General features: G+C 41.3%; 1 protein-coding gene across 1 annotated transcript in view; it reads right to left on the reverse strand.

Annotated features, from left to right (window-relative positions):
* The window catches only part of MYO1E (myosin IE), a 107,783-nt gene that overhangs the window by 47,385 nt on the left and 41,146 nt on the right, over positions 1-19,252 (reverse strand). The window lies entirely within an intron of this gene.

Below are 19,252 nucleotides of genomic sequence, written 5' to 3' on the forward strand. Positions count from 1 at the left end.
TCTATAAAAGCATACATAAATGGTGTCAGCTGACTTGCCTCTGCACTGTTTAAAGACTTGCACTGCCCTCCAAAACTAGAAGGTAATTCCAGGGGGTTTTGTGACCACCTACACACAGAATGGATTTCAGATGGCAGACATTTTTAAATCTAGTAGAAAAAAAACCCCAATTTTTTCCAACTGAGATGCAGCTATTGGAAGCTAAGGATGCAAAAATTACACTCCTACAGTTCAACTATTAGCAGTGAGGGTAATTACCACCACCACAGTGAATTCCTCATCCTTTACAGTCTTTTAAGTCAATGCTGCACATATGCTGTTACTGGGAGGGAAGCTGTGAGCATGCTGCAGTTAAGTATTCAGGGATGTTCTGCAAATTATGTACCACAGCTTGTCGGCTGCGTGTCTTCACAATCCCTTTTGATCTGTTAGTCACTATGCTTAACTGACATCTAAATAGATACTCTCTCCCCACACTCAGAGACTACTATTTCAGGATGCTACTAAAACATGTGACATTTCATGCTGTACCACTTGAAATCAAAATCTGTTTTTCTTCCAGCTGATTTGAACAGTAGTTTGGTTCCATGGATACACCCACAAACAGATTTAAATCCAGTCGACATCAAGGCTATTAATTCAGCTATAAATCTGCTTTGCAAACCCAAACCTATTTTCTGTGGCCTGGCAGACAACGCTAATGGAGTTCTGATCTCTCGCCATTTTCTACCTAATTTTTGTTTACACAATACTGAAATTAGTGATGCTGAAATTAGCACATCTTACACTGAGAAGTGATCAAGCACGCTGTCAAGAAAGATGTGGCCAACAAAACACCAATTCTGCAAATTCCCCTCGTTCTTTAATACCACAATTTGGAACAATGTGATTGAACTACACTGCTCTGGTGCATGTTATACGAGATCAAGTAACAGTCACCAGAATGTAAACAATTTATCATTATAAAATATATGCATTATTTTATTCTGCAAAAATTTTACAGACTAAATAAGAAAATTTACATACTTTGAACACTTCTGTTGCACTGGTATTTTGAAATGGGACATCAGCAACTTACAGAGGGGCAACTTTGGTGTGTACACAGTTGTGCAGGAACAAGTGACCCACACAACTGCACTAACACCAAGTGCTACACCAGGCCTACAGCTTGGCTTCATCTTGACTGACATAAAAACCAAGGACCAACTGGACTTTTACCTCAAATTAAATTAACATGCACTAAAACCCTGCTACTGCAGACAGCACAGAAGCTGTAGGCTTTATGTGTGTTTTCTCTTAAGTCTTGCCATTGCTGCTCTGATGTAGATCCATCACTGCCAACACCAATGGAGAACAGTTGTAAACTTAAATCAAAAAGAATGCTTTCAAATATGGTACAGCAGAGATAAATATGTCTGAAAACACAGTCTCAGTGATTTCCTTGAACAACTGTACATGAGCTTTAATAAAAGAATAACCTTAAACTAACTTAGTTTGTGCAAACCTTGTCAATTTCCTATCTGTGCAATGGAAGCAGTGATCTGGAAGCATTGAGGAAAAAAAAGAATCTTTTTTTTTTTTGTCATAAAACATGTGGCTGAAAATATTAGTTGAAGCTTCAGTTATTGGAGAAAACAGAAGTCAGTGGAGAAGCATAATTTCCTTCAGTGTACTCATCAGCTATTTGTGATATTACACTTGGAAAAAGGAACTGGCAGGACGGACAAAAAGGTACAGTATCAAAATAAATATGGATAATTAGACTGTTCCCAAAGCTATACAGAATATGGTTGTATCAGATAATACAGCAAACTACAGAAAATGTGTAAGAAATGAGACTGCAAAAACAATCAAACTTCCCTTTGGAAGCTATGGCATCAGACCCAGTGAGCTCAACGAGCACAAAGCTTGCAAAGCCATGGGATACATGGAAAATGTGCACACTGTCTGCAAAACAGTAGCTTTATGCAAGTCAGTGACTGCTGCTGACTGTGATTAAGCCACACACAGGACCAGGCCAAAGGGTTCTTCCCCAGAATAGCTGAGAGCCAGCAGAGAAGCAAGAGTGGCAGTGCCAGGGGTGGCCCAGCTCCCCTGAGAGCAGCTCTGCCCTGTGCTCCTGCCCAGCTCCAATGGCAGCAGCAATCAAATCTGAGAGCCACAGGACACAGACACACTGCAAACCATGCAGAGAAGTTTAATAAAAAGGCAGCTGCCCATAAAGCAATGGCATGGAAAACAGCTGAGAGTTGTGGCACTACGTAGTTCATATTAATATTGTAACTCAATTTAAATGGCAGTTCTGTAGCAGTTTGGAATTACCCTTTGCCCTTCAAAACAAAGCCTCACACGCAAATGTGCAGAGAACCACCAAATCACCATACATTATTGTCAGACATCTCCCTGGGATCTACAAATATGCCCAAACTTTAGCAGCGCCTGACCAACTGTGTTTAAGTTTTGCTCTCACTCTTCCTTCTCCAGGAAGGTAACACCAGTGGGATGGCCAAGTGAAGGGGCTACCAGCTCCTTGTCTGAGAGTGGTTTTTCTCAAGGACACCACCCACTCCAAGTTCTTGCCCTTCCACACATCAGCAATGACTACAGAGTCTAATCTGAACTTAGCAACTTCAGTCACTTCCAACTGGCACTTAAACCATACTCATATAACAACTAACTGGTTTTTATAGAGTTTTGAAATTAAAAAAAAAAAGAAAAATATTTAAAATCTTCCTATCATCAATCATCTGAAAAAACTCCATGTCATAGCAGTTGTAAAAGCAACTCTTCATCTTTCTCTAGGCTTTCCCAAAGATGAAGGCAATATGCTTAAAAATTACACCAATGATTTGTTCTTATTGCATGTTTCTTGAGAATCTAAGCTATTTTTTTAAAGAGAGCTTCCATTATCCAGAAAAAAGTGCAGCACTCTGATCTAGACACAATTTACACCTGAGCTAGTTACCTGGTGTCCACTTGAACCTGCTTTGCAGGGTGCACTCAGTCTAGTTTACTCAGCTGCTAATTGCCCCTGCTGTCCGGCACTCAACACACTTCTGCACCCCCCTGCAGAGGGATCCTCCAGTCACAGACCAGGTCTCCCGGGCTGCTTGTGTCCTTGTTTCCCAGCAGGTTCTCAGCAGGCACTTCAGAGCCAGCAGCAGGAGGCTGGCAGAGCTGCCCCAGCCAGGAGCTGGTGAGTGCAGCAGAGCTCCCCGGGGCATGGAGCTGGCCAACAGCCCGAGGCCCAGCCCTGGGCCAAGCCATGCAGGTCAGATGTCAGCAGACAGCTACTTGGCATCTCTTAGGCTTTCTCGGTGAAAGAAGTGATCTAACTGTACAGTAAGTAAGCAAATAAAAGTCTCTGTGTCAGCACTAACAATGCCTGAGCAGCTGGAAAAAGATGAGCTTGGCACATTAGGAAAAATACAAAACAAAACAAAAAACCACCCCCAAAACAAAAACACATCTCAACGGGCTGCTGAAAGCTGCAGAAGTGGAAACACCAGTGTAGAACAACCTGGCTGCCAGGCCTCCCCCAGGCTCTGCCCGAGCTGCCAGCGGCAGCACCTGATGCTGCACAGGCAGTGGAGTGGCAAGGCTGCAATTAAAGGCGTGTACCACACTGCTGTCAGCTGCTATTTTTCATTTGGCTGCTGTTTTAGGCTCAAAACGAGCTCTGCTCTGCACTGACAAGAATAATATTTCCGAGTCACAAGCTGACCCCGTGCTCTCGGTTTGCTGCTGCCGAGGCACTCAGGAGCACAGACATTGCTCCCCCGGGCTGCAGAGCCTCTCAGCACCTCCAGCACCTGCACAGCCACACCCAGCAGCATGGAAATCCACTCTGCTCTCACTGTGCCTGTCCCTCAACACCCACTCGCTAATAGGCGACTGCTGCGTTAAATACCAACAAGGGGGATGCAATAGATATTCTGTGTACTAAGTACTGTCTATACTTTCTGTACTACTTTTGGTACTGGCAGTACAATGTGGTTAAAGCAATACTGTTTTGTTTGGAATTAATAAGTATTGATAAGACATTTATTTGTGGAGTTTCTTTTTGCTGGCCTCCACCCTTTGTTACAGTAACTGCTGGTTTCTTATTTTTGCCTTTATTATTGTTTGTATATTCTTACATTATCCTAAGCAACACGTATTTGATGTAGCTATAAAAAGATTGAGTCATGCTGTCACAACATGGATTTTCTTTTAACTGGAAAAAAAAAGCAAATATTTTTGTATTTCAAGCTATTTAAAAATAGTAGATCTAAAAATAAAGCACTAAAAACAAGAGATCAGAAGAGACTTTATACTCTGCCCCTGAGAACCTTACTCTTTGTCCATCAGAACTCTCACTAAACTACAACAACCTACATGCCATCAATAATCATTCTTCATACCCACAAAGGGAAAAGTTGCCACTCTCAATCTCTGACACCTTTTTTCGGTAGTCAATATCAATGTCCCATCACGGTGCAGAAGGGATTCTCAGCCTCCACAAGGGAGTAGGAGTGTCAAGTGATCACAAGCATGACCTTCCCCTTTTCAACTAACACAGTACTACTGCACAAATCCTTGTAGTGCCTACCTTCTCAGATCAGTATTATGAATACAATAGTAAATGAGACACACACACATTAACCAAAGATGTCACAACACTGACAAAGCTGCACACCATTTACTTTAGACCTGACATCAATGCTTCCACCAACGGAGGCCTGTCACCAGTCCCTTACATACATAATTTGTATCAGTTTTCCCAGCTAACAAGAAAATAAACCCACGGCTTTCTGCAGTGATATCATCCATCAAAATTAGCAAACTTTTATAAACCACTTAGAGGAATCTTTCACTTATTTCTAAGAAGTGAAAGGGTCTGCTGTTCTCAGAGAATATTGCAAAAATACTTCATGTGAATTTTGGTCCTTGACTGAGATAATCAAAACAGAGAAGCTATAGTGAGCAAATGTGCTCCAAAATAGCTCTTGTATATCTTATGTCAGGAAAAAAATGTATTGGCGGCAATGATGTGACCATATTTCAGAAAGGAAATTAAAGGAAGACAGCAGAAGCAGCAAGATAGACAAAGATAAAAGGCCATTTATTTAAATTTAACATGAGGGAAACATTAAGGGAGACAAAAAGCAGTACTTAAAGATTTGGGGAAATAGCAAAGCAAAAATATTGAGCATCTAGCAGCAGGATAGACATCTTATACAGAGAACTAAAATTACCAAAGATGTATTAAGGAATGGAAACTACTAGCATGTTAATATCCAAAAAACTACAGCTAGAGAAATAAAATAGTGAGGAAAAAAAATTCTGGGGGGAAAGTTGCCAGTTCTCACTGCTTGCTCTCAGGCAGGGGTGGATTCAGGCCAACATGACCTGAAGGACTGACTCCAGAGCTGGCTACAGGCTGCAGGAGATCCCAATGGCCTGAACGCCTGCTCCCATCCGGTACTGCTGCCCCAGCAGGGCTTGGCCCCAGAGCAGCTCCACCATCACCTCCTGCTCTGGGCTCTGGAGCCAAGGAGCAGCCAGGTAGGGATGAGGAGACCAGACAGCAACCAGCCTGCTCACCTGAGCAGCAAATGCATGTTCTAACCCAACACAAGTTATGAGAACGTGAACGTCTACAGGATTTACACATCATACTTATTTTCAGGAGCCAGGAACGACAGCGGCATTCTTGTAAGATAAGTAACGGGACATTACCTAAATAGATACTGCTTCAGTATTTGACCACAGGGCTGATCTCTTGCATCACTATTAACTTTCACTATAAGTTTTGAAAGGCTATTTTTAAAAATGCACAGCTACATGACAGACCGAAATAAGGACAGGAATGATCTTGAGAGCAGATCATACAAATGTGCCTAAGATTTTGAAACAAGTTACAGAGGCTGTGGGGAGATACTGGGAAGTAGCTGATGAACTGTAAACTCCTGTTTGCCTATCCCATAGCTTGTTGGGTGGCTTTGTCCTGATGTTCCAAGAAATCATTTTCCCAGAGAAACACAACAGTGTTAACTGCTTAATATGGTTGACTTGCTCTTAGACATTTACTGTCTTACTTTACTTACTGAGAAGTCTCCAGCCCTGTTCTAAGTCTGACTTGTTCCTTGTAGCACAAGCAGCAAAATTCTCTGGGACTGGTGGATCAGTATAGGCCTTCAAATAGCAAGTTTCAGTCAATGTATATCCACCCCCCACCACCCATATTCCAATTATTGCACTGAGCAGCGTTCATGCACACTAACTCTTGATCTATGAATTGTACATGCAGTTTTCATCTGTGTATACCTATCAAGCAATTTAAGAAGGGCAAGAGAAAAACTTTAATAAACATTTTCATCTTGGCTGTGTCAATCCTTAAAGTGTAATAAAGATTTTATGTGTCACTCTTCTCCATTAAAAACAGCTTTCAAAGGGGTTTCAGCAATCATACACCTTACACGTAGTATTATTATGGCCTTTAATTGAAAAGTGCAGTTTGAAAACTCCATCAGTAGATTCAGACAACATGCCACTGTCTCTGCTGTAGCAGTGCACTGAAAATATTTTTCCTGGATCATCCTGAAACTAAATAATAGACTGAAGTCCCCTGGGAGGTTCCCATGTGCTCTCCAGAGGGAGGAATCTCAGACCAGGGCGACTCAGGCTCCACTCGTGGGACAGCACCTCAGCATGCACTGGAGCAGGGAGCATGGGGATGCTGGGGCTCCTGCCACTGTGGCTGTACCAGCGGAGAATTTCGGAGAAAGTAAAAAGGGTGGCACATTACAAAAATACCATCCCAGCCATGTCCTATTGTAGCTGATGTCAACACTCACTCCCCTGCCCCTTCTCCCAGCTTTTAGAATCTCGGGCTTTAGCACCAAGCTTTAGACCACGAGGCCACAATCACCGCAGTGAATTCCTTTCTGCTCAGTCACTGCCCTCTTTGTACAGCCACAGCTGTTCCTTTTCCCCTTCTCCTGACCCTTTTGTTCACGGTAAATGCAGACATTTGTTTCCTCATCAGACTGATACTGCAAGACATTAACCTGAGAGTTCAAGGCCAAAGTCTGTCTCCAGCAGCATCCTCAGCTGACAATCCTGTGACAGGGGGTTTTACTGGGAAACGCCTGGTTACCCTTGGAGCCTCCAGTGACAACTCTGGGATTGCTGTTCCCATCAGCAGACCAAAGGCTGTCGACTCTGCAGTTCACCGAGGCAAAAGCAGTCTAGCGGCAGGTCAGCCCAGACTCCCTTCCCTGTACCACAACAGTTTCCAGAATATAGAGTGGAGCAATGCAACATCAAGGAGAGGAAAATAGTTATTTTAGCCTTATTCTTTAGCTGCAGGTTTTGCTTCTTTTTATCTATGCAGAAAAAAAAATTAAGAGCATGGCAATATTTCTAAATTACTTAGCATTTAAATTGATAACAAGACAACACTGAAGGGTAAAAGGATAAACACATTTTTCTAAGTATTAAAAGGTGGAGAAATAATTTTAGAATTTGTAGGATTTTCAGGGAATAAAACAGCTCCTGTAAAAACACCGTTTAGTTAATACTCCATTGTAGCTGAATAGTACCAGTTACATCATTTACACTGTCTGAATTTACTAAATCCATTTCCATTTACGTAACCTGCACCTTCAAATGACTGAAAATTTCATTCCCAATAACAAACATTTACATAGTCAATTCAATGCTTAACTACAAAGCAGGAATGTACTATACTCCAAAAGGAGTACTTAGTTGTATTTTTAGTTACACTTCTCAATAAAATTACTGACATCTACATTTTGTTGGGTGTATCTGTCCTCACCAATTACTAATGGATTGTAAGAATACAACAGGTTGGGCAGACTACAGACCCTATTTTAATACTGCTTTTAACCACGAATATCAACCACGAATATTTTGTTTTATGCCAATAGTTTGATCCAGTTGAGTAGCACTATGTAGCAATTCCACAAAAATTGAAAGACTAATTTCTAAAATAAGCATTAGCTAAATAATCCTCCTGAATTACAACTAAATTTAAAATAATTTGGAAAAACTACAGCTGAGTCTCTTTTGGGTTTTGTTTTGGTTTTATTTCTTCCTTTAAAAGACTGAACTTATTTACAAACCAGAGGAAATATCAATCTTTTTTTTTTTTTCTAAATGGAGATTGTCATCTGGTCACATGCCTATGGCAGTTCAGGCTAAAGAAAAACACTCTTTATTGCAACAGGCATGATGAAACTGCAAAAGCTGCAACACAGCAGAAAACTGTGGCCAAGACTGGTTTTTCAACAGCATGTACCAAAAAGCACCTTTGTGCTGACATCACAAAACTTTATTAGTGCAACGCACTGCTCAGTTATAACATTTAACTGTTCTGATACCAAAAATAAGATATGCAGTCAACTGCTCATTTCTTAACCGGGGCGTTAGCATGGTGATTGGTGTCAGATTCACCCATTGATGAGGTATTTGCTTTGATCTCCCGTCCCGTATGCATAGTTTCAACGGGGATGAGGGGGCAGTACAAGACAATCACTGCTCTGTGTACCAGGGTGGAACCTGTGATAAAGAGCTTATCTGCCGCAGACCGCCTTGCAGGATTCCAATGTATACTGTTAGGTTCACATAGGATTTTCCCAAGTAGGTGCCTTCAAGAATGGCTACTTTCATGTTTGATTAGAGCTGGGTAATCTGTTCTTGGACTGTGGTCAGATACAGGGCTCAGGGGTGTGTTTCTGTACAGGTCACCGTGCTGGGGGGCTACCTGGAGCAGGACAGCTCCAGGAACCACAGTCCAGTGGCGCTGGGCAGTGTGGCACTGGGAGGTGCAGGGAAGAGCTGAAAGCTTTTCCTGCTCGCTCAGGAGTGCTCCCCACACACCAATATCCCCATTGCACAGGAACTGTCAACTCCTCTCGCTGGTGACAGTGGCCAGAGGAGCATGTCTGGGGGGTCAAGGAGGAACTCCACACTGGGGGAGGTTCTGATGCAAAAATTGCTTTCTGTGTTTATCTTAATTTGACAGAGTGCTGAGCAAAGGGAGTGAAAACTTCAGGACTACAGCAGCTTCCTGTTTACCTCTGGCAGCACTGACTGGGAGCAGCAGGGAAAGGCTCAGGGAGTGGTGCTCACTCACCTACAGCAGAGCCCACACCTGGGTGGTAACATGCATGTGGCTCAACACAAGTCCTTTATATGAGCTGACATGTTTTGGTACTCGTGCAAAAATCAGATTTTACTTCAGACACTGTGGGAAAGAGACTATTTGATACATTGACTAAACATTTAATTTAACTCTTTAAAAAAATCCAATCTTAATATTTTAGTGGATGCAGATACAAATGTTTCCTTGGTTAATTATTACATAAATACAAACAAGAATTTGTTTGAGCATTCCACCTCAGGAATAAGTTACATATCTTTCCAACGGACCAAATTTACAAGTTCACTTCAACTCCCAAAAAGCTAATAAAAAACCAACAGGAAGCAAAAATCTTGGGAGAAGCAGTAAACATCAGACTAGACAAATCTCATACACTGTGCAGAAGACCAAGCAGACACTAATCCACTGTCTCAGCTGTACATTCACCTCTGTCAGGAGACAACCTCATGCACAGCTTCATCTATCCTTTGTCAGGGCTTTATTTTTACTTTAACCAATAATTACACTATGCCAGGGCAAGTAGGTCCTCTTGAGTGGCTAATGCCCATAACAGACAGATTCTCATAACCAGATTATCTTCCACATGCACATTATTCATAAAGCTAATATTTGTCATTTCACTAATTTAGTAAAACAGCTTTGACGATTCAGTCCAGGGCAGCTTTGAGAAGAAATATATTAAAAAAAACCAGCATGTAACACTTTGGTTGTATAGAAAAACTGGCTTGTTGTCATTTAATGAATATGCTCGTTTATTCACTTGCTTTTAAGACAGTAACTTCCCAGTCTGTATGACAAGAACACTGTTCTTTGAACATTTTTCTGATTAACACAGCCTGCTTATGATTTCATACAGTTGTCTGATCTTCCTCTAAAACCCCATGCTTCAAATTATTTACTTTAATTTGTATTAAGCTTGTATCCTGGTTCTGTAGACTTTCATATTTCCATAATAATTCACAAATCACCCCAAAAAATTAAACTAAAAATTAATATACATGATCTTCTCTAGCTCACTGCACTCTGTCAGTGAAGCTGATATCCCAGAAAGGTGGAAACATAGAAATGCATTGCAAATACGAAGAGTTCATTCCACTCTAGTGAACACCATGGTTATTAATGGAAATATAGAAAAGAAGTGTCTGGCCCAACATTTTTAATATAACCCTCAGCAGCTAGGAGACCAGGCCTTCATGGTTATTATCTGGACTGCACCAATGCATGTGTATGATCTCTACAACCCCAGGATTTTTCCTTTATTAACTATGGGCAGAAGTTCATTTAATAGCTAAAGTGCTAGATCTTACTAGTCTATGAAAGAGATTTTAACACAGAAACAGCTATTTCCCCTCAATTTTTTTGAAATATGTGAGACTGTTTAATATTAATGTCTAGCATCATAAATATACATAGGATTCAAACAATTTCTCTTAAAGGGGAAACCAAGCAAAAAGCCAAGTGACAGCTTCAAGGAAAAAACACTACAGACCACTGCAGTTTAATACCCTAGTTTTATTCAAAAGAATCTCTGCAGTGGTGAAGTGTGATGATGCATTTTCTTTTCCCTTTAATTTCCCATTTCTAGGTTTTTAGCAAAATGCTACACATCATAATGAAAACGCAGAACAGGTGAAATTCAAGCTAAATCACAAGGTTTCAAAATTGGGGTAATTGAGAAAAACTGTTTAAGTCTCAGATGCTGGACTGTGGCTGAAGACTTTGGCTGGCGGCACTTTGACACAAACCCACATTAAACTTGAATGCTTGTATGCTTGATGTACCTTACTTTCAACTTCTGGACTCATTCAAATTCAGACCTCTGACTCAAACCCACATGAACTGAAATAAAATTGAATTAAAATATAAACTAAAATCAGCTGAATTCCTTTCTCACCTAAGCATGATATTCAGATTCAGACAAGACAACTGTTCAGTGAATTGTCATGTTCCCTCCAACCCAAACAACGTGGACAGGAACAGATTATCAAAATCCTTTAACATTTGGCTGCTGCAATTCATTACACTGGTGAAGCCCATTACCTTTTTCAACACTCCATGTTACACACAAGATTTGTTTCTTTAAAAATAAAGTTCTGGTGCAAAAACTAACTTGCATTCAAGTAGTTTTCTTCTAAGCTTATATGGCAGCTTGATAAACAACACACTCCTTATGGCCTCATCAGGACCACAGGAGCAGCTCAAATGCTTTCAACCATGCTATAGATGCTGCCTTTGACTCCATCTTGCCTAGAAGAAATACAATTCAAAGTGGTGTGCTGAAAATGCAACCCAAATGCAATACCTATAGCTGTGCCTTTAGGCTGTAGCAGGCAAGGGTGCAGTGCTGCCCCACAGCCCTGGCTGAGCACCCTTGCTGTGAGAGAGGCACACAGGTGGACACAGACTCCATGAACAGGTACCCACTGCAGTTCAGCTTTGCCTTATTTCTAACTACTCTGCACAGCATTCTCAATAGCTTTGACTAGTCCTTACAACGGAGTTTTCTTTCACACTAGTTCCTTTGCCTTCCCCACACCTGACCTAGAAACACTGCGACTCCTAAGTTAGAATGAGAACCAGACGGAAGAAAAGAAGTGTTGGGATCATTCTAGGAGCAATACCAACGTCAACTTCTTAAATATTGACACTTTCTACAGGCTTCCCCTGTAGACAATGCTAAGGGCTCAACATGCCCTATTAGCACTTGGATAATCCTAAACCTGCAGACACATTTCCAGGGCTTTTACTGAAATTGCTAGAAGGGATCAAGAGTTTTGTTCCATTTTCAAGTTGTCCAAGATCAGTCTCTTACTCTCCTACTACACAGCTGCCTGATTTTGTCCCTTTTCCCTGTGAGCACTACTCATTCCTGTCTCAGCTGCCCTTTGGTTTCTGAAGCAGTGGCTATCCAGGGCTCAGGGGTTCCTGAGCATGAGCCACGACAGGCAGCTCCCAATCCTGACTTGGATTCGGGCATCCCTCACAACGCAGTGCTGAGGCACAGCAGAGTAGCAGTCTTTACATAAACATAGCTAAGATTTTGCCAAATGTAATTAACCAGAGGATAATTCTGAATAAAGGAATGTGGTAAAGTCTTATTTAAATAAATTGCTTGAGGTTCTTTGGGGAATAAACAGTGTGTAAACAAAGTTCACAATGAATTATTCAACACCTAAAATACTGAAACTCATTGAGGCTCTCAAAACCAGAATTCTTAAAATTACAAACACACAATTAAAAAAGAACAAAGAATCCTGAAATATCCAGGTATCTGTAATATGTCGCTGGTTTTATTTACGCCCAGTAAGGTTTTGTTGAAAAGAAAACTATTTGCTTCTGCAAAAACTATTTAGGCCAACTATGAGTGTTTGTCCCTGCAGGACTGCATGGAAAGACAATTTTGAGGCAGCCTGTTTTTAAAGATATTGTCCTTCTTAAAAAAAATAAAAACTTTAAAAGGACATAATTCACACATCTTAAGTTTTCTTCCTTGTCTGCACATCTCAGATGACTAACTGAAACCCTACATTACAGATTCCATCTAATCTGTCCCACTGAAACTAATGATAATTTGTTCCACTCCTTATAGAGCTGGATCTCCAAATATCCTCCAAGGTAACTTTACACAAACACAGACAAAAGAGCATCAACGAAACAAAGTCCAATATGACCAAATCCAACAAGACCAGAGTTAACTCATTACACAGATTTTCTTTTTTAACAAGCATGTTATGAAGATAGCCAGCAACTCAACCAATCTGCCAGTCTTTGCTGTGTTGCCATTGAGAATACAATTTTTAGCATTTCAAACTCACTCCTTGTTAATACACCCGACTAATGAAAGCTATCAGAATCACCTGTGGTAAGGAAAACCTTGGGGTTTTCTCTTTACATTTTTTCAAAATAAAAAAGAACACACCAGCAGGAACTGCCCTTCAGCAAAATTTGTAAATTGTTTACAAGCAACACAAGATGCCCCTACTGTAGGTTCTGCTGCATTTAAATGCGGAAACCTAAACCAAAGCCTGCACACACTGGAATGCCCCGTCTAGTTCGGCTTTTTAATAGGTAGATGAATAACCCCACTTCATAGTTTTCTATTAAATTTTTATATACAGTACTGTAGGACCTTATTCTAATATTTCAGATATCTATTGACTTAATTTCAGTTTAACTTCCTGAAAGACTGACTGGTTTCAAAACGCAACATTTCCTCACCTTAGTGAAGCATTCAGAAGCAGCTGCAGAACAGGAGCGAAGTTAGGCAAAAGCTCACAGTTCTCAGCCACAATATTTCCTTCTACTTCAATCCTGCCAGGTGTAGAACCACTGTTGATAAGTGGGGACACCCTCCCCTCTGACATCACCTGGGAGCACCATGTCCTAAAGGATTTAAAGCATATGCTGGAAAAGGGAGTAAATGCACAAGGCATGGAATGAATGCTGTAGCCCTTTCAGCAAATCAGGTGGGATTTGAAGCTCTAAGGTTGGTCATTTAGCAACCCGCGTTTGGCAGTCTCACTCCCACTCTCAAAACCTCTGCTAATGCCATAGAATATCTTGAGTTGGAAGGGATCCACAAAAGTCCAACTCCTGGCCCTGTACAGGACATGCTGAAGAATCCCACTGTGTGCCTAGGAGTGCTGACCAAACTCTTCTGGAACTCTGTCAGGCTGGTGCTGTGACCACTGCCCTGAGGAGCCTGGACCACTGCCCAACCACCCTCCTGGTGAAGAATCTTTCCCTAATGTCCAACCTAGACCACCCCTGACACAACTTCAGGCCATTCCCTCAGGTCCTGTCACTGGTCACAAGAGAGATCAGTGTCTGCCCCTCCTCTTCCCCTCATGAGGAAGTTGTACCTGCAATGAGGTCTCCCCTCAGTCTCCTCCAGCTCGAACAGACGAAATGCCCTCAGCCACTCCTCACATGGCTTCCCTTCACCCTCTTCATGCGCTCCTTTGGACATCTCTAACCGCTCAGTATTGTGCTGCCCAGAACTGTCCCCAGCACTCGAGGTGATGTCACCCCAGTGCAGAGCAGAGTGGGACAATCTCCTCCCTTGCCTGGCTGGCGATGCTGTGCCTGATGTCCACAACAGCACTGCTGACTCAGACCCAACTTGCCATCGACCAGGACCTCCAGGTCCCTTTTTCCATGGCACTGCTCTCCAGCCTCTCATTCTCCAGTCTGCACACACATCTAGGGTAATTACAGTACTTCAGATAAACCTGAACACATAGCAAGAAAAGTTTTTCTACAAAACATGCAGAGTGCTATGTATCATATAGTGAAAAAATACACTACACATCAGGCATGGCACCTTCAACATCCCAGCCATCTGCCTGTGCCCACAAAACGTTAATTTGAACAACTATGCTATGCAGCTAAACATGTCTCATCCAGTTAACTAAAGCGTCTCGTAAAAATCTGTAGATTAAAGAATCAGACTATTAGATATGCAGATGTGCTTCTGCATACTCCTTGTGCAATGTCTGACTGCCAGAATCATTTTGTTTCTGCTGAAACACAGTAAGAGGAACAGGAGGCAGCCTGCAGCTATCTTGCTTTGCAGTGTGCTCCTGTCAATGTTTAGCAAGGGTTGATTTACATAGCGCTTGCTTGGGAGAGCATCAGGTAAAGCCCAGATTTCTAGAGAACAAGAGTAGTAATTTAGTCACGGATGAGTCAGTAATTGCCAGTTTAGCAGAAGTGCTATCAAAACGGACAAAACCTTGCAAATAGTGTCTGAGCTTTTGGTTATTTGTGGTGAGAAAAAGGTGCCATGGAACATTTTGCAAGTAAAGGTTGAGTCCAATTCTAAAGCAGCTGTGTTGCTTCTAGATAGTGTTTGACAGCAGGTTCAAAACTGCTCTGCATTTTAAATCATTTGGTGACAGCTAGCATGACAGAAAGGCTTGCCTGTGTCTTCTAACACACACTTGTGGTCTCTGGTATACAGGCAATAGCTAACACCAGCTCTTCCACAGATTCCTACTAGAGATCTGTCCTCAGGGGTGTGCTGCCTATTTTGTGCTAATGCACTAATTATTTATATCTTTTATTGCACTTTGAAAAATTCTCCAACATACCACAACGGTAGCTGTAAGGACTACTATGAAGATAGAAAATAATTTGTAATCTACTGCTAAAGTCACATGTTTCATATACAGGCATTTAAGTAATAACATGACTTATTCACAGAACCAGGTTCATGAATTAAAAATGTACATCTGTACATGCATTTTCATCTCCATGACCTTATTGCAAAGTACAAAATAGAACTTCTTTGCCTTTATACAATATGTCTCATTGCAAGTTTCCCTGTCATATGTACTGCCATGGAAATCTGCACTTGAAAAAGGACCAGATAAATGATCCAGTGTTTATACACACCATTGCCTCAGCAAGCCTAAATCTGTTTAGAACTACTAGTAAAAGCAAAATTTAGACATCACATTACATCATTACAGATAACATTTAAGAGATAAACCCCCAAAATCACCTTGAAAGCCTGTAATGAAGTGGAACATGTCTTTTGCCAGACCTCTGCAAAGGCTTGCTGAGAGTTAAAGGTGTAGAAGGGAAAGCCTGAGGAAGGCAACTGTAGAAGGTGAGAGCTAGACCAGAGTCAGGCCAAGTATTCGAAAGCCACATGGCTGATTTGTGGAAAGGAGGACAAATACACATTTTCTATATGTGGTTAGAGTCAGAGAAGGTGTCAGACTGAGCCAATTCCATCAGCAATATTGAAGGCTTATAAACAGATTGAAAGAGCTGTAGGAGAGCTGAAGGAGAGCTAAGGCAGCTAAGGCAGAGCTGAAGGAGCAGAACTTCACATGGAAACTGGAAGCAGCTTGCCCAGCCCAGACTAGGCTCCCACCATCTTGCCAGCCCAGAGCATTCCACCATTCCCTGACTCTCTTTCCTCTTTGAGAAAGTCCTGTCACTCAGCTTACTGTGGACTATGTCACATTTCCCTCATAGAGGTCACAACACAGTTTGCTTATATCATCTGTCAAAACCAGTACAGAATTCCAGCCCTCTCACACATGATAGATTGTTTAGGCTCCTAGAAGAGCTCCACAACACAGATCATGGCAGCTCTTAGGAACATGCCTCAGATATATTCCCCAGTCCATCCTTATGAAAATGGCACCAGAACAAAACAACATCCACAGAGTGATCACAAAGGCTCTGCACAGCTTTGGTACTTCAGGCAGGTTCTCCTACACTGTCATACCAGAAACTGGAAGACAGAAGAGGAGTAAGGGGACAAAATTGTATGTTTTATTGCAGCTATAGTAGAGAATGGCTAGAACAACAAAAAACTACTCCCCCCAGTTGCCAGTTCTAACACTTACAATGTCCTGACCTGCCCTGACTTAAACACCACCTTTAAAAAAAAAAAACTAGTTAGTTTTAGTTCTTGAATAGATCCCTAAGTCTTCAAAAATACCAAGAATGAAAAATACTAGGCATCTCATTAAGGTGTCATGCAAAAAAAAAACCAAAAAACAACCAAAACTGAGGTTGGTTCATTTAAATGAGGTAGATTTCTACTCCCCTGAAGAGTTTCAATTGGTCAATACAATTGCAAAACAAGCCCTAAAAGGACATAATTAGCTACAGAATGTAGTTTCATTGTTCACTGTATCCTGTTAGCAGCTTGAAAATAATTTTAGCTACTAAATTTGAGCTTCTTTGTGTTGGCCATCAGATGATATTAATTTCCCCTTTGTTTTTTCTTTTCCTGTTTGTACACCTGCATTCTCAATGAGCAAACAGTAACAAGATTAGTATTTTATAGTTAACCTACTACTCCACACCTGTAAAGAGCAGGATGATAAAGTACTTTCAAAGGCCTGGGTGAAAAAAAACAGTCCAAAACAAACACCGTAACAACCTTGACTTCTAACTTTAAGATTTAAGTGTAGTTACCAGGTAAAATAACCTTGAAATAAAAATGTGTATTCTTCCAATATACTGGATGCTTCAGATATAAAATTAACAGCAATAGCTACCTCACCACAGGTAGTTAACATCACAATTACTGACTCTCCACCTACAGATCCTGAAGTGCAGACTAGGAAGAACTCCCCAGCACCTTAAGTACTTCTAAAACAGTAAAAACTTGATACTGGTATTTTTGATTTAAGTCCCTTTCACCCCCTTACTAAATTAAGAGCTATTTAACCATTTCTGAGTGTCAGAGACCCACTACGAACCACAATAGGTGGGTTACTGTCAAACTGACAGGACCAGTTCTGCTTGCTTCGTCCCTCCCAGTCCCAGGCTGGACTCCAGCCACACTCAGAGAAGTTCCCCCCATAAAGTTGAAGGGTAAAGCCTGCCTACTGCTTAAGTTTAAATGTATTCTGGTCTGAGAACAGACCCACAGACAGGACAAGTCAAGTGAAAAAGTCACCTAATGGCCTTGGGTGCAAAAACAGCTCAGCCTGCTGTATCATTAAGAAATTATCTGAACAAAAGAAAACCTGATTTCAGTAGGTGAACACTCTCGAGGTGTGTCAGACTAAATAGCTCCTCATGACTAATTCATTAATTGTGGTAACAACATGCTTCTCCATTACATTCAAACTACCACCTTCAGAACATCCATCAGGACATCCTCTGTGGTCTATGAAGTACCTGCCTATCCTCTCAGGGTACAGACTGTACTGTCAGTACAGCCCAAACAGACTTGCTTCAGCACTTGACAGCTCTCACACCGTTAAGCTTCTTTTCAGAACAAACTGCTCTTAAATTCCTCTCCCCAAAAGAAATAAGCAAGTCTGGGAAAAAAAAAAACGGAAAAAAGTTAAGTCTATAAACTTATCCTATGGCACTGAAACAAGGATTTAAAACTCTGTGTTGTGTTCTGCTCTTCTGGATGGATTTCAGACATTCCTTTCCTATTCAGAACTGGACGTTTTTCGTTCTGTCAAGACTGTATCCATAAAGGATTAATTTTAGGCTGTCTGACACATGCAGCTGAACTTACTTAGTCTCAGTTTAAGTACAGATTGCAATAATTAAGAACAAGAAAAGGTCAATCTCAGGAGTACTAAAATAAAGATTAATTTCTGCAGTTCTTAGTTTGTGTTTTTACTGGTAAATTGCATGGGAGCAGGTACAGTAGCCAGCTATTCCAGCAGGAAGTAGTGACTACATTGCCAGTGATTACAATGCTTTTCTGAAATACGTTTTATTTGCTTCTTTCCCAATATGGCTTTAATAGTGACCACTTAATAAAGCAGATTTAGGGTTTGGGGCTCCCTCCTCACCCCTAAATCTATACAGAAGACATGAGCTCTTACTAGTAAAGGTCTCAGGAAAAATACCAAGGAGAAAGTTAGGCAATGCAACTGAGCAGATGTTCTAAATATTATTTTATTTTCCACAGTTAAAAGCTTGAGTGTTCATTTCACTAAATGCACTTAGTAACACTCACTAATTCCAACTCGTTATAAGACAAAATACACCCCTACTAATGTGTAGACCAGTGGAAGTCCCAATGGAGAACAAGGATTTGTAACTATGTACACAGAAGCTTTTAGTACAGTGAAGAGTCAGGCCCACTTATCTCAATGGACCCCACCAGTGCCAATGATCATGGCTGTAACTCCAGATAGGAAACTGCCCCAAGCCCAGCTGCAAAGGAAATGGACCCCTGTGACTCTGCCTAGATGAAGCCATGGCTGGACACAGGTTAGATTGTCCAGGAACACTGTATCATCCCTTACTTTAGTGAGGGGTGTCCATTCTGTCTAGAACAATACCAAATATGGAATAAGTAGCCACTGTCCCACTTCCTCTCAAGTGCTCCTAGAATGTACCAAGAATAAAAACACAAAGTAAACGACAGGAAGAAACCACTGCTGGTCATGAACTTATTCTGCATACTGAGATCAGGTCTCTGTGGACTGGGTGTGCTGGTATTTCAGGCATTAAGAGCCCTGGAACCAGAATTCCTATTTACCACTAGAAAAGCTTTAACAAATAGTACTCATGGGAACACTGTTAAGACTCCTGGAGCAGTCAGCTGGGTAACTGACATTGGAACTGGCAAACCAAGCACTC

The sequence above is a fragment of the Lichenostomus cassidix genome, chromosome 10 (assembly GCF_008360975.1).
Source record: "Lichenostomus cassidix isolate B80296 chromosome 10, HeHo_3.0, whole genome shotgun sequence".
Classification (NCBI taxonomy): Eukaryota; Metazoa; Chordata; class Aves; order Passeriformes; family Meliphagidae; genus Lichenostomus; species Lichenostomus cassidix.